This window comes from Ranitomeya imitator, chromosome 4 (assembly GCF_032444005.1).
Source record: "Ranitomeya imitator isolate aRanImi1 chromosome 4, aRanImi1.pri, whole genome shotgun sequence".
Lineage (NCBI taxonomy): Eukaryota > Metazoa > Chordata > Amphibia > Anura > Dendrobatidae > Ranitomeya > Ranitomeya imitator.
The window spans coordinates 535,927,322-535,942,997 of record NC_091285.1 but is presented as its reverse complement, the minus strand read 5'-3'; positions in this window follow the sequence as shown (position 1 = coordinate 535,942,997).

Sequence of the window (15,676 nt, the reverse complement as noted above, 5' to 3'; positions counted from 1 at the left end):
GATGGCACACACAGGAGTAAGGAGTGGCACACAAGCCCTGAGGCCAATATTTTTCTCCCACTGATTGATGTAGTGATTTTTTCAGGTAGATTTTAGAACCCAAATCAAGCAAAAAAATAAATAGGCTTTCTATGGCCCACTGAGTGAGAGATGACACAGACAGGGATGGCACTCTAGCAGAAATGCCAATCTTAATCTCCCACCAAAAAAAAAAAAAAAAAAAAAAAAGGAACTGTCCTTCAATTACTATCTCCCTGCAGTAATCTCAGCCAGGTATGGCAGGCAGCAATAAGGAGTGGACTGATGCACAAATTAAATAAAAAGTGTGGACAAACAAACAAGATAGCTGTGCAGAAAGGAAGGAACAAGAGGATTTGTGCTTTGAAAAAAGCAGTTGGTTTGCACAGCGGCGTACACACAGCAATGCAGCTATCAGGGAGCCTTCTAGGGCAGCCCAATGAGCTACAGCGCTGAGGAAAAAAAAAAAAAAGTAGCTTCCACTATCCCTGCACACCGAAGGTGGTGTTGGGCAGTGGAAATCGCTACAGCACAAGCGGTTTGGTGGTTAATGGACCCTGCCTAACGCTATCCCTGCTTCTGACGAAGCGGCAGCAACCTCTCCCTAAGCTCAGATCAGCAGCAGTAACATGGCGGTCGGCGGGAACGCCCCTTTATAGCCCCTGTGACGCCGCGGACAGCAAGCCAATCACTGCAATGCCCTTCTCTAAGATGGTGGGGACCAGGACCTATGTCATCACGCTGCCCACACTCTGCGTCCACCTTCATTGGCTGAGAAATGGCGCTTTTCGCGTCATTGAAACGCGACTTTGGCGCGAAAGTCGCGTACCGCATGGCCGACCCCGCACAGGGGTCGGATCGGGTTTCATGAAACCCGACTTTGCCAAAAGTCGGCGACTTTTGAAAATGAACGACTCGTTTCGCTCAACCCTAGTATTTAGCACAGGAGGCCACTTCTAGCTAATTAAGGCCAGGATAGGACAGAGTTCTGTGCGGTCAGTATTAAAACCCTTCCAAAAGATCCACAGCAGAATATACAAAAACTTCCTACATCTAACTAAAGATGTAGGAGCGTATATCTGCAACACCAGTGAATCCTACAATCAGAGCAGGAATACAAACAAAAACAAGCACACAGCAGTGTGCCACAGACACAAAAAACCAAACACTTATCTTTGCTGAATTTGGCAGCTAGCAGGAGAAGCCAGAAAATGATCCAACACTTCACAAGGAAGGCTACTTTCACACTAGCGTTAACTGCAATCCGTCACAATGCGTCGTTTTGCAGAAAAAACGCATCCTGCAAAAGTGCTTGCAGGATGCGTTTTTTCCCCATAGACTTGTATTGACGACGCATTGCGACGGATTGCCACACGTCGCATCCGTCGTGCGACGGATGCGTCGTGCTTTGGCGGACCGTCGGGAGCAAAAAACGCTACATGTAACGTTTTTTGCTCCTGACGGACCGCTTTTTCCGACCGCGCATGCGCGGCCGGAACTCCGCCACCACCTCCTCGCACCTCACAATGGGGCAGCAGATGCGCCGGAGAAATGCATCCGTTGCCTCCGTTGTGCAGTGCGTTAAACGCTAGCGTCGGAATCTCTGCCTGACTGTGCCCATCGCTGATTGGTCGAGGCAACCTTTATGACATCATCGTCGCCATGGCAACTATTATGACATCTACGTCGCTGAATAAGAAACGTCGGATTTCTATGTCCTTTATGACATCATCGTCGCTGTGCCCGTTGCTGATTGGTCGAGGCCGGCAGGGATTTCCAGGACAGACAGACAGACAGAAAGACAGACAGACAGACGGAAAAACCCTTAGGCAATTATATATATATAGATAGGACATATATACACAGGACACACACATATATACAAGACATATCTATATACTCAGGACATATATACACAGGACGCACATACATACATGACACATATCTATATACTCAGGACATATATACACAGGACACACACACATATATACAAGACATATCTATATACTCAGGACATATATACACAGGACACACACATATATACAAGACATATCTATATACTCAGGACATATATACACAGGACACACATACATACATGACACATATATCTATATACTCAGGACATATATACACTGGACACACATATATATACAGACAGGTGCAGGTGCCTGGATCCCACGTTCCTTATCTCTGTGACCCGGTGACCCGCCGCCTCCTCCTCTCACACCCGCAGGGTGGCGCCTCCTACCGGTAATGATGTGGGCCACTGAGGAGCGGAGACACATGGAGCTGCCAGCCGGGCTCCCGGCTCCTGTCCCCGGAGAGGACGCAGCGTCACTGCCGGATCTGGACGAGGAGAAGCTGCTGAGCGCCCTGCACACCCGATACCTGCAGCTGCGGGTGTATGTGAGTGACCGGAGATCGCGACAGCCCCCCACACACTGCGGACAGAGCCTACAGGTGCCCGAGATCACAGGCTTAGCTCACCCCAAGGTGTAACCAATATATACCCCACCCCCATAATATAACCCTCTACTATATACCCCACCCCCACTATACACCCGACCCCCCACTATATAATCCTGGCTGTCATACTCACCTTTCTCTCACCGCACGGCGCAGAACTTCCCGGCATCTCTAGTCTGCAGCGTCTTCCTTCCTGTACCGCTCATTAAAGGTGATGAATATGCGCATATTCATCACCTTAATGAGCATTACCACGTGACCGCTGAAGACAGGACGAGCTGCCGGCGCTGAGACGGAGTTGCAGCCACCGCTGGAGGAAGGTGAGTATGACATCTTCAGGGAGGGCGGGGGAAGGAGGGAGGGCGGGAGGGAGGCAGGAGGGGGGGCGGGCACTTGACCCCGGACTTTTATTAAAAAAAAACCTTGCTCAAGTGCACCCCCCCGCATCCTGCCCTCAAGTGCCTAGTGGCAAATACGGCCCTGATTAGGGGCTCTGCAAATGCAATGTGACACCTGCAGACCATTCCATCTAAGTCTGCATTCCAAATGGCGCTCCTTCCCTTCCAAGCTCTCCCATGCGCCCAAACGGTGGTTCCCCCCACATATGGGGTATCAGCGTATTCAGAACAAACTGGACAACAACTTTTGGGGTCCAATTTCTCCTGTTATCCCTGGGAAAATACAAAACTAGGGGATAAAAAATAATTTTGTGGGAAAGTTGTTTTTTTTATTTTCTCGACTCTGCGTTCTAAATTGTAGTGAAACACTTGGGGGTTTAAAGCTATCACAACACATCTAGATGAGTTCCTTAGGGGGTCTACTTTCCAAAATGGTGTCACTTGTGGGGGGTTTCAATGTTTAGGCACATCAGTGGCTCTCCAAACGCAATATGGCGTCACATCTCAATTCCTGTCAATTTTGCATTGAAAAGTCAAACGGCGCTCCTTCCCTTCCAAGCTCTGCCATGCGCCCAAACAGTGGTTTACCCCCACATATGGGGTAATAGTGTACTCAGGAAAAATTGTTCACAACAACTTTTTTGGTCCAATTTCTTCTCTTACCTTTGGGAAAATAAAAAATTGGGGTGAAATATCATTTTTGTGAAAAAATATGATTTTTTAATTTTACGGCTCTGCATTATCAACTTCTGTGAATCACTTAATGGGTCAAAGTGCTCACCACACATCTGGATAAGTTCCTTAGGGGGTCTACTTTCCAAAATGGTGTCACTTGTGGGGGGTTCTATGTTTAGGCACATCAGGGGCTCTCCAAACGCAACATGACGTCCCATCTCAATTCCTGTCAATTTTGCGTTGAAAAGTCAAATGGCACTCCTTCCCTTCCGAGCTCTCCCATGCGCCCAAACGGTGGTTCCCCCCACATATGGGGTATAAGCGTATTCAGAACAAATTGGACAACAACTTTTGGGGTCCAATTTCTCCTGTTACCCTTGGGAAAATACAAAACTGGGGGCTAAAATATAATTTTATGGTAAAAAAATTTTTTTCAATTTTTTCGGCTCTGCGTTATAAACTGTAGTGAAACACTTGGGGGTTCAAAGCTCTCACAACACATCTAGATGAGTTCCTTAGGGGGTCTACTTTCCAAAATGGTGTCACTTGTGGGGGTTTCAATGTTTAGGCACATCAGTGGCTCTCCAAACGCAAAATGGCTTCCCATCTCAATTCCAGTCAATTTTGCATTGAAAAGTCAAATGGCGCTCCTTCCCTTCCGAGCTCTCCCATGCGCTCAAACGGTGGCTCCCCCCACATATGGGGTATCAGCGTATTTAGAACAAATTGGACAACAACTGGGGGCTAAAATATAATTTTGTGGGAAATTTTTATTTTTATTTTCTCTGCTCTGCGTTATAAACTGTAGTGAAACACTTGGGGGTTCAAAGCTCTCACAACACATCTAGGTGAGTTCCTTAGGGGGTCTACTTTCCAAAATGGTGTCACTTGTGGGGGGTTTCAATGTTTAGGCACATCAGTGGCTCTCCAAACGCAACATGGCATCCCATCTCAATTCCAGTCAATTTTGCATTGAAAAGTCAAATGGCGCTCCTTCCCTTCCGAGCTCTGCCATGCGCCCAAACAGTGGTTTACCCCCACATATGGGGTACCAGCGTACTCAGGACAAATTGTTCACAACAACTTTTGGGGTCCAATTTCTTCTCTTACCTTTGGGAAAATAAAAAAATGGGGGCGAAAAGATCATTTTTGTGAAAACATATGATTTTTTATTTTTACGGCTCTGTATTATAAACTTCTGTGAATCACTTAATGGGTCAAAGTGTTCACCACACATCTAGATAAGTTCCTGAGGGGGTCTACTTTCCAAAATGGTGTCACTTGTGGGGGGTTTCTATGTTTAGGCACATCAGGTGCTCTCCAAACGCAAAATGGCGTCTGCACTCTGGCCAATCATGAAGGAACAATTCAAACTTCCAGCAGAATTAGATGTACATGCTTGGGAGTCAGGGCCACAGCTAATTGAACAGCTCAGAGTGTGAGCCAAAGGCAGATTGGCAGGACAAGCCCTCAGCTTACATGACATGAGCCAAGACAAGACACAGTTTGTAAAGAAGTTTCATGGCAGAGTAATGCAAGTATTCCAAGACTTGGGCTTCACCATTCATGACCAGATACACAGGCATATGTTGGCACAAGCCTTTGTGCATGGACTGAGACAGCCAATCAGGAAACCACTGATAGTGGCTAGGCCCGAGAACAGGTCAATAGCAGTGGACTGACCCAGCAAAACGGGTTATGTGTGCCTGGGAGACTGTTTATTGCCAATTGTCGCCAAAACTGCTGCCATCATAGCGCCACAAAGAGCGCAAAGAAGGAAACGGGTGCCGTGCTGCTGAGAACGCCAGAAGACGCTGCAAAGTGTCGAGCGACACGCCGGAAGAACCGCTGCAGACTCCGGAGAGGAGACACTGACATCAATAAGGAAGGCAAAATGGAGAAGTGGGAGAGGTCGTAGAGCCGGACAGCTACTACATGATGACTGAAGACAAGAAACCTGACCAGATGACGTCCTGGGATCTGCTCAAAAAGCTACAAGAGCATGCCCTAAAAAAGGACAAGAAGGAATGCTGGATGCGGAAGGGAGCAACACATGAAGAAGGAAGGGTATACGCAATGGACTACAAACCCTGTTTATCCCGAAGCATGTATCCTATGGTGGTCCAGTGGGCACATGGGCCTACACACAGATCAAAGACACAGATGAATGATCTGATTGTTGCTTACTGGTTTGCTTCAGGGATCTCCACCCTAACAGCCAAATTCACTAGCATCTGTCTGACCTGCGGCAAATGCAGCCCTGGAGGAATGGAGAAAGTTCACCCAAATCATCTTGCCAGACCACTGTATCCCTTCCAGAGGATCCAGATAGACCACATCCAGATGCCGCCAAGTGGAGGTTTTGAATATACCCTTGTGGTCATGGATGTGTTCTCAGGATGGCCAGAAGTTTTCCCAGTGAGGAACCAGTCAGCAAAGACTACTGCAAAGAGACTACCCTCAGAGATGAGATACGCAGATATGGGGTCCCAGAAGTGATAGGCAGTGACCAGGGACCCACATTCACAGCAAATCTCACGAGAGATCTGGTCAGCAGTAGGGTCAGACTTAGGCCTACGCACTCCCTACAATCCCCAGAGTAGCGAGAAAGTGGATAGACTGAATGGGACACTTAAGAACAGGATGTTGAAAGTTGCCCAAGAGACACGCAAACCATGGCATGAGACACTTCCAATCACACTACTTAGTGTTAAGGTACCTTCACACATAACGATATTGTTAACGATATCGTTGCTTTTTGTGACGTAGCAACGATATCGTTAAGGAAATCGTTATGTGTGACAGCGACCAACGATCAGGCCCCTGCTGGGAGATCGTTGGTCGCTGAAGAAAGTCCAGAACTTTATTTCGTCCCTGGATCTCCCATGGACATCGCTGGATCGGCGTGGTAACCAGGGTAAACATCGGGTAACTAAGCGCAGGGCCGCGCTTACTAACCCGATGTTTACCCTGGTTACCAGCGTAAAAGTAAAAAAAAACAAACACTACATACTTACCTACCGCTGTCTGTCCCCGGCGCTCAGCTTCTCTGCACTCCTCCTGCACTGACTGTGAGCACAGCGGCCGGAAAGCAGAGCAGTGACGTCACCGCTCTGCTTTCCGGCCGCTGTGCTCACAGCCAGTGCAGGAGGAGTGCAGAGAAGCACAGCGCCGGGGACAGACAGCGTTAGGTAATTATGTAGTGTTTGTTTTTTTTTTACTTTTAGGATGGTAACCAGGGTAAACATCGGGTTACTAAGCGCGGCCCTGCGCTTAGTAACCCGATGTTTACCCTGGTTACCGGCATCGTTGGTCGCTGGAGAGCTGTCTGTGTGACAGCTCTCCAGCGACCAAACAGCGACGCTGCAGCCATCCGGATCGTTGTCGGTATCGCTGCAGCGTTGCTTAATGTGAAGGGGCCTTTAGGCACACTCCCAGAGGCCCAGAAAAGCTGTCACCATATGAAATTTTGTTTGTGTCTAGTCGCAGGTTAGGGGTATTCTTTCCATCAGCAGCTGACTATATAATGTGATACTTTGTCTGCTTATGTAATTGAACTCACCAAGAAACTTGCTAACATCCATTCTCGAGTTTTTCTTCATTGCCGATCCAGATTCAGTGTCCGGTACGCACTTCTTGAAGCCAGGAGACTGGGTGTTGGTGAAAAAGTTTGTAAGGAGAACACCACACGATCCCAGATTTGATGGTCCTGTTCAAGTGCTGCTGATGACACCAAACTCTGTGAAACTGGAGGGAAGACCCACTTGGATCCACTCATCGCATTGCAAGAACGCTCCCCTACCAGAAGTTGACACCCAAGCCAGAACGATGTTGTGGATGCCCTGCCTGACCGAATAGATGACCTACCTGATAAAGAATACACTACACATGCTATTGACTAAGAGACTGATTGCAAATAACCCCCGTTAGGGACAGATCTCCTGACCGCCCATTTGCGAAAAGTCTGTACGGAGTGGGGCGTAGGCACTAGGCTTGCGTGAGTTCACCGGCAGCACAAAAGAGTTGCAGCGCTTTGGGACAGGAGGCTAGGTTTAGGGCAAGTGATATCTAAGGGGGGCTTGTGATAGAAATATTTATATCATGTAGATCTCACTTGCATGTATACTCCTCTATAATCATATATACTCATATAAACGCAAATATATCTATATACACTATAATCAATTGCTTAAAATGGCTGACATAAACTGATATAAGCCAGACAGACTGTTCGGTGATTTCCACCCAAAAAAGCGGAAGAACTCCAGTTGTCTTAAGTGCTGACGAGATGTCTCAACTTTGTGCAGAGAATTTCATTTTAGTTGCTTAATCAGCATCCATATGTGCATTAATCACAATATTCCATATATATTTAGACAACCAATAACAGAGGAGCTAGACAATATGTTAATTAACTAACCACCCCTAACCACTCCTTTCTATATGCAATTATAAAACTATGTATGTACAATAAAGTGTCAGTATTGATGGAATGCTTTTCTGTCACAATGGTGTACAGTCCATTCTTGATGAGCGCTCAAAATACTCAGTCTTATTGTGAACGGCCGCAGCACACAGAGGGATAAATTTATCCAAACCAAATTTCCATATCACATTTGCCGCAGGTCAAACAGCTGCTAGTGAATTTGGCTGTTAGGGTGGAAATCCCCAGAGCGAACCAGTAAGCGCCGATCAGATCATTCATCTGTGTCTTTGATCTGTGTGTGGGCCCATGTGCCCATTGAACCACAATAGGGTACATGCTTCGGGGCAAACAGGGTTCGTAGTCCATTGCATATGCCCTTCCTTCTTCATGTGTTTCTCCCTTTCCCATCCAGCTTTCCTTCTACTCCTTCGGAGCCTGGTCCTGCAACTTCTTGAACAGATCCCAGGACGTCATTTTGTCAGGTTCCTTGTCTTCAGTCGTCATGTAGTAGCTGTCCGGCTCTACGACCTCTCCCTCTTCTCAATATTGTCTTCCTTTGGCTGCTTCTTTGGCTGCCATGATATTGTTCCATGCCTCTACTGTGTTCAGTTTTCCAAGTGCTTTGACTTTTAATATTGCCACCATTTTTGGAAGTTGGAGTGCATCCAGCAGGTCCCTGATGGCTCCATGATGCTTCACGGTTGTTCCGCTTGCTGTGATGAAGTCAGTTGCAGCCCAGATTGGTCCAAAGTCGTGTGCTATGCCATGCGAGTACTTTGAATCAGTATATATGTGCACAGTTTTGCCTTTCGCAATCTGGCAGGCCTTCATCAGCACTATCAGTTCTGCTTCCTCGGCTGACAGGCTAAGCGGCAGACTTCTGGACCATAGGATTTTTTGATTGCTTGTCACTGCACATCCCGTGTGAAATCTTCCTTCATCATCTGCAAATCTGGAGCCATCTACGTAGAGGATCAACTTTGGGTTGGTGAGTGGCTCATCCGTCACATTGGGTAATCCTGCTGGTCATCAGTCCGTAACAAATCCAAATCCTTGTAAAAGTTATCATGCAGATTTTGATCTGAAGAGTCCATATCCGCATTCCCCTTGGGAGATTTTGATCTGAAGAGTCCATATCCACATCCCCCTTGGGAGTGGGAGTAGAGTGGCCGGGTTGAGGACTGTGCATCTGGAGATGGTGACATTGTGAGACAAGAGCAGAGAGCACTGGAGGCGAAGATGCCTGGCAGTGGAGAGATATTTTGGCTGGGTTTGGTTGAGGATTTCTGAGATGTTGTGCGGAGCCAGGATCTCCAGTGGAAATCCAAGTATGATATCAGCAGTCTTATCTGGGAGGGTGTGTACTGCAAATACTGTCCTCATGCAGGAGGGGGCTCCCCTTGCAACTGGATCCAGGCAGGCTGAGAAGTATTCTAATGGTGTCTGTTTTCCTCCGTGAATCTGTGTCAGGACTCCTGTAGCATGACCTTCTTTTTCCATCAGGTAGAGACAGAATCACTTCTCGTAGTCAGGTAGGCCTTGTGCTGGCGCTGAAAATGCAGAGTCTTTCAGCTTCTTGAACGAGTTGAAGGCTGCATCTGACAGGAGGAACCGGGTTGCATTGATGCAATCGTACAGAGGCTGCATTAAGACCGAGGCATCAAGGATCCAAGTTCTGCAATACGAAACTAGACCACGGAAGGCCTGTAGCATCTTTGGAGTTGTTGGGGGAGCCATCTTCTACACTGTGGTCTTCCGGTCATCCATCAGATGTTTCGCTGTTTCGTCTGGTGAGCAATACAGTGTCCCAGGACCGTAACTTGCTTCTGACACCACTGGATTTTGTTTTTGAGACCTTGCAGTGCTGCTTCGCCAGGTAGAGTAGGAGAAACATGGAATGGGCTGTACATGTATCAAGGTCAAGTGCACAAAGGAGAAGATCATCCACGTATTGTAGAAGGGTGACTTCCGCATGTTCTATAATCCAGTTGGCGAGAATGGAGGACATTTCTTTGGTGAACTGTGAAGGGCTGTTCTGGGTCCCGTGAGGCATCATTGTCCATGTGTACTGTGCCCCCTGGTGCCTGAAAGTGAACAGGTACTGGTCATCAGGATAAAGGGGAACACTGAAGAAAACATTGGCCGGGTCGATCACTGTGAACACTGTTGCTGTGGCTGGCACATTTGAGAGCAGAGTGTGTGGATTTGGCACAATTGAGGTTTCAAATACCATAGCCTCGTTCACGGCCCTCAGGTCATGCACCATTCTGAACTTGGCTGGCTTTTTTACAGTCTTCTTCTTGACCAGGAAAAGTGGGGTATTGCAAGGCGATGTGCAAGGAATAATGATTCCTATTTCCAGGTAGACCTTCAGTTGGTCAGAGACAGCTTGACTCTGGGAGATGGACAGGCGACACTGGAACTTACAAGGGCACGGGGTACCTGGCTTGAGTGACACCCCTACTGGGGCAACTTGATGTTTTCCCACGTCCTCGGGTCCCTTAGACCATAGACTCTCTGGTACAATGTCCAGTACCTCATTGGGTAGGCCTGCATTGGTTGTTTGAGGTTGTTGAAGGGCCACCAGCATGATTGATTCTTCTTGGGTCAGGGGTGAAGAAAGTGACAGAAAAAAGACTGGCACATCCAAACTAGTGTGAATAGGTGCATACCAGGAGCCACTACCTCCATACACAATATACAAAAAAGGTTGCACTCTATCGTGCCAAAGCATGTCTAATATGAAATACATGAAATATGAATAGCAAAATGGCTTTTGAACATTAGGAAAATATTTGAGAGACGCTTTGCACAGAATTTGATCAAATAGTGTGAGCCCATCAACCATCGTCAAGGTGGTCTCATTAAACTGATGGGTCCCTGACCTCCCTGTCCAAATGTGAACACTTACCGAAGGCCAATGTCTGTATGTCTGGGTGAATGTGGACACCTCTGCCAGCAAACCCTACATATGGGTTGGCCAGAACCAAGTGTGAATAGATGTAATTAAAAACCACATGGTGATGGGAGGAGTGCTCAGTCAATAAGCTAACATAGAAATGACAGAAAAAAGAGACTGGCACATCCAAACTAGTGTGAATAGGTGCATACCAGGAGCCACTACCTCCACCTCCATACACAAAAGCCATTTTGTATGTTCAAAAGCCATTTTGCTACTCATATTTCATGTATTTCATATTAGACTTGCTTTGGCACGATAGAGTGCAACCTTTTTTGTATATTGTGTATGGAGGTAGCGGCTCCTGATATGCACCTATTCACACTAGTTTGGATGTGCCAGTCTTTTTTTCTGTCATTTCTATGTTATTTCCATGTTGCCTGTAGCAGTAGCTTTCCCATACCAGCAGCTCTCAACTTACTTTCATTGAACTACCTGTGTTACATTTTTAAACAAAAGCAGTCTACAAAGCGGCTATTTATGCCACATGAGTGTGGATGAGGAAAAAAGCAGTTTCAGCTGTTGCATGATATATCAGGAATCCCAGCACAGCAGGCCTACATCGGTCCCTCAGCCACCTCTTAATTTTAACTTAAATTCAAAGTTGTAAATAAATCTGGGGATTTATTATGATGGAATATAGGCTGAACTGGATGGACAAATGTCTTTTTTCGGCCTTACTAACTATGTTACTATGTAAATGCTTGCCCAGACCCTGGCTTATTAATTGGCCCATGGCTGACTGCAGCTTTGCCATTATAAAATACAGTATATACTGTGGATCAATTGATGCCACTTTTCCTGGTGTCTGCACCTAATTTTTGTAAATGGTTGGATTACAGTTCAAAGCAATGAGAACGTCAGCGGATGCTCCCTCTCCCATCATTCCCCGCTCTGCCTCTGACACTGCGGGTGCGCGATAACGTCATTGCGCACTCACTGTGTGTTAGGCTGTGCAGCCGCTGAGACAGGAGCAGGGAGCAGTGCGGGCAGGAGGAGAGGTGAGGAGTGTGTTTTTTTTGTTAGTATAACATCGAGTACTGGACTGTGGGGCCATTCTGGGGGGGAGATGTGGGTTGTGCTACATACTGCATGGCTGTGCTATATGCTATGTGGGCGGTGTTGTATACTATGTGGCTGTGCTATATACTACATGGCTGTGCTATATGTTATGTGGGCTGTATTATATACTACGTGGCTGTGTTATATACTACGTGGCTGTGCTATATGCTACATGGCTATGCTATATTCTACGCGGGCTGTGTTATATACTATGTGTCTGTGCGATATGCTATGTGGGCTGTGTTATATACTACGTTGCTGTGCTATATACTACATGACTGTGCTATATGCTCTGTGGGCTGTGTTATATACTACGTGGCTGTGTTATATACTACGTGGCTGTGCTATATGCTATGTGGGCTGTGTTATATACTACTTGGCTGTGTTATATACTACATCGCTATGCTATATTCTGTGGGCTGTGTTATATACTACGTGGTTGTGCTATATACTACGTGGGCTGTGTTATATACTACGTAGCTGTGCTATATACTACATGGCTGTGCTATATGCTACGTAAGCTGTGTTATATACTACGTGGCTGTGCTATATACTACATGGCTGGGCTATATGCTACGTGAGCTGTGTTATATACTACGTGGCTGTGTTATATACTACGTGACTGTGCTATTTACTACATGGCTATGCTATATTCTACTTTGGCTGTGTTATATACTAAGTGGCTGTGCTATATACTGTGTGGGCTGTGTTATATACTACGTGGCTGTGCTATATGCTATCCGTTTTGCACTTTTACAAATGTTCTATGTTAATACTTTCTAATGTTTACTTTAAAAAGTTTTCCATAAAAAAATTGTCATTCAGTTCAATGTACGCAGTTTTTTCTTTGCAGCAAGTTCAGCTAACAATGAAATGCCTACTGGTAACTGAGGAAGAGGGAGTAGGTCACAAAAATTGGCATATAAGGGGTTGATTTATATGAAGCCCCTCTGCTGTATGGTATTGTAGAATTTACAATAGCTATTGTGAAGGAACAAATTATGAAAGATTCTCCATTTTGTGCTTTGACTCCATTTTGTTGTTGGTTAAAGATAAATTCTGTTATTTACTTTTGGTAGAAGGTTACAGCTGCTATGAAATAACTCTGTCCTGTTTCTCACGAAGATAACATTTTGTTATTCAGCTAGTCTAGGGTTCATAATTGGTATAAAGACCTTGAGTATTCTAACTCGAGTGAGCCAGATAAGAGACTCGTGGGTGTATCGCTATACAAGACTGAGGCATCTGTTAATATGTTTTTCTATGCCAAAAAGACACGACCATATCTGTAGTTTCCATTTTTCCTGTATCCTCATGGGTTAAGTTTTTCCTGTATTCTTATAGGTTAAGAACTGTGAGCGTATTCTTATGCTGATTGGTTGAAGTATAATTTCTATGACTCTGAAAACTCATACACAATAAACGGGGGCCCAGAGATCTGCTCGATCCCCCACACAGAGGCACGAGTCTCCGTCTGGTCATTTTCAGTTGCCGGCAACGCCCTTTAGATTAATGTGGAAATCACTGAGTCAACCGTGAAGGATCACTTTAGATCCTCCCTCAACAGCTTGGCGCCCAACGTGGGGCCCCAAACAGGAACGCCTCTGCCCCCCGGAGGACAACAAGACAAAGGACCCCCGGAGCGGACACAGGCACTGGAAAATTGGGACTGATCATCCCCCACAACAACCACGGTAAGTTGGCAGTTATACTGTCCAGACTGACCGTTTGGTGTGGTTTTCCTGTGTTTGTTGCTGCAAAGAGGATCTGAGGTTTGTCCCCGATGGTGGGGTGATTTTTGGGTGGAATCATATAGAGGTGTAGTTCCGTTGGGAGCCCAGTGCTCGAACCGTACCTCATAAGGGACGGACACCCCGGATTGACCAGTGATTGTAATTCTCTTTATAGTCAAAATATCCTGAATTCCTGATCATTGTTAGAATCAGGCGCGGTGAGGTGATCGAAGATTGGGTAGGATACGTAACTCAGGAATATATAGAAGTATACAGTATATATATCCAGAGGTATTCGGAGGGAATGTCTAAGACGCCCTCCTCCTTTCACTGAGTACCACGTTTTTGGGTTGTCCCAGCGGGGGACAGGTAAACCTAGTGGAATAGACTATATACGGCCGCTCTGGTACTATGCATGACAAAGTAAGGATATTTAGCTCTAAAGGAGAATCATGTTTCCATGGAAGTAAGAGAAGACTTTGAATTTGTGTGTTGAATCTGATACTGTTAGCCCAAAGATGAGGAAAATATTCTCAATCATTGGTTTTTCTAAGGTGTTCTGGCATATGAATTGTGTGATGAAGGTTTTGTAGAAATTAATTAAGTCTGAGAACTGCTGTATTCCGTTTTTGTGTGAAATTTCCAAGATGGGAGGGGTCAAACAGCTGCGCTATTGCTTTCTTTTGTGTTGAGGAATGCTGTGATGTTCTTATCTGTTCTGTGTTTCTGGTATGGAGGGGGCACAATGCTGCCTCCTCTCTGAATTTTCTATTCTTGTGTAGTATGTGCTGGGAAATCTGTGCTTTATTTAAAGCAATAGTACAATATTGTATTGAATTAGAAAGAAATATTGTAAGTTTAAAGTAAAAAAAAAAAATGGCGCCTAGTTTTAGAAGGAAACTTGAAAGAGATGGTTATCAGTGTGATTGAAAGATTGGTAAAAGATTCACCTGCTTCAAGTTGAGTGGTTGATATATAGCAAATTAAGGATTAACAGAGAAAGTGAATTCGGATTTGTTTTTGTTACGTTGAAAAAAGGAAAGTTGTCTATTACTATGACAAAAAGTGGATGTTTGTGGTGCAAGAAGTTACTGAGAAAGTGATTGAGGGTAATGTGTTAGAAAGACAAATAATGAAAAATAATAATCTGAAACAGGGAGTCTCCCTGCTAGATGATAAGGTCCCTCCCCAGGAAATCAAGCCTCTTCTCCCGACTGTGAGCTCTGTGCCCCTTAACCCCAAAGCTCCAATATATCCTGGGTTGCCGAAACTCCACCCTATGATTCTGCCGGGTGGATTTGTGAGGTATGCAGAGTTACTAATTCTCAGTGGAGAGACGTCTGTTACAATTGTGAAGCAAGAAGACCCGGAGTTGTAGCCCCCACCTTTCCCTTGGTAAACGCTGACAGCATTTATTATCAGCCAGAAACATCCCCCATGGCCTTCTATAGACAAATAGCAGCGAATCGAGAGATTTATTCCACTCCGGACGATGCATTAAAAGTAGTACAAAGTATCCAGAAGAATTTAACCCATTCTGTATCAGCAGTGAAATTAGAGGTTAAATCAGCAGCTGCGCTCTCTAGCCCCCGCCGCGCAGCTTCAAGGACACAGCTCGCAGCTTCATTCCTTATCAGTGGCCCAGGCTCCAGCCCCCGTCCCTTACACAAATCCAGTCTCATACTCCAATATCCATTTTAACCCTATGTCTGGGAATCTCCCTCCCAAGCCCCACCATGTCAATTCTCAGATCAAGAGCTTGTTTTAATTAGAGTAGATGGCAGACTCAATAAATATACTCTCACAAAACCCATCCCTGTGGGACCTTTCCCTGAAGTTACTGCTCAGTTCGTAATCTCTCCCTCATGTCCGGTAAATTTACTGGGGGCAGATTTATTATCACAGTTCCGCTCCAGAATACAATTCCAAGATGATGGTC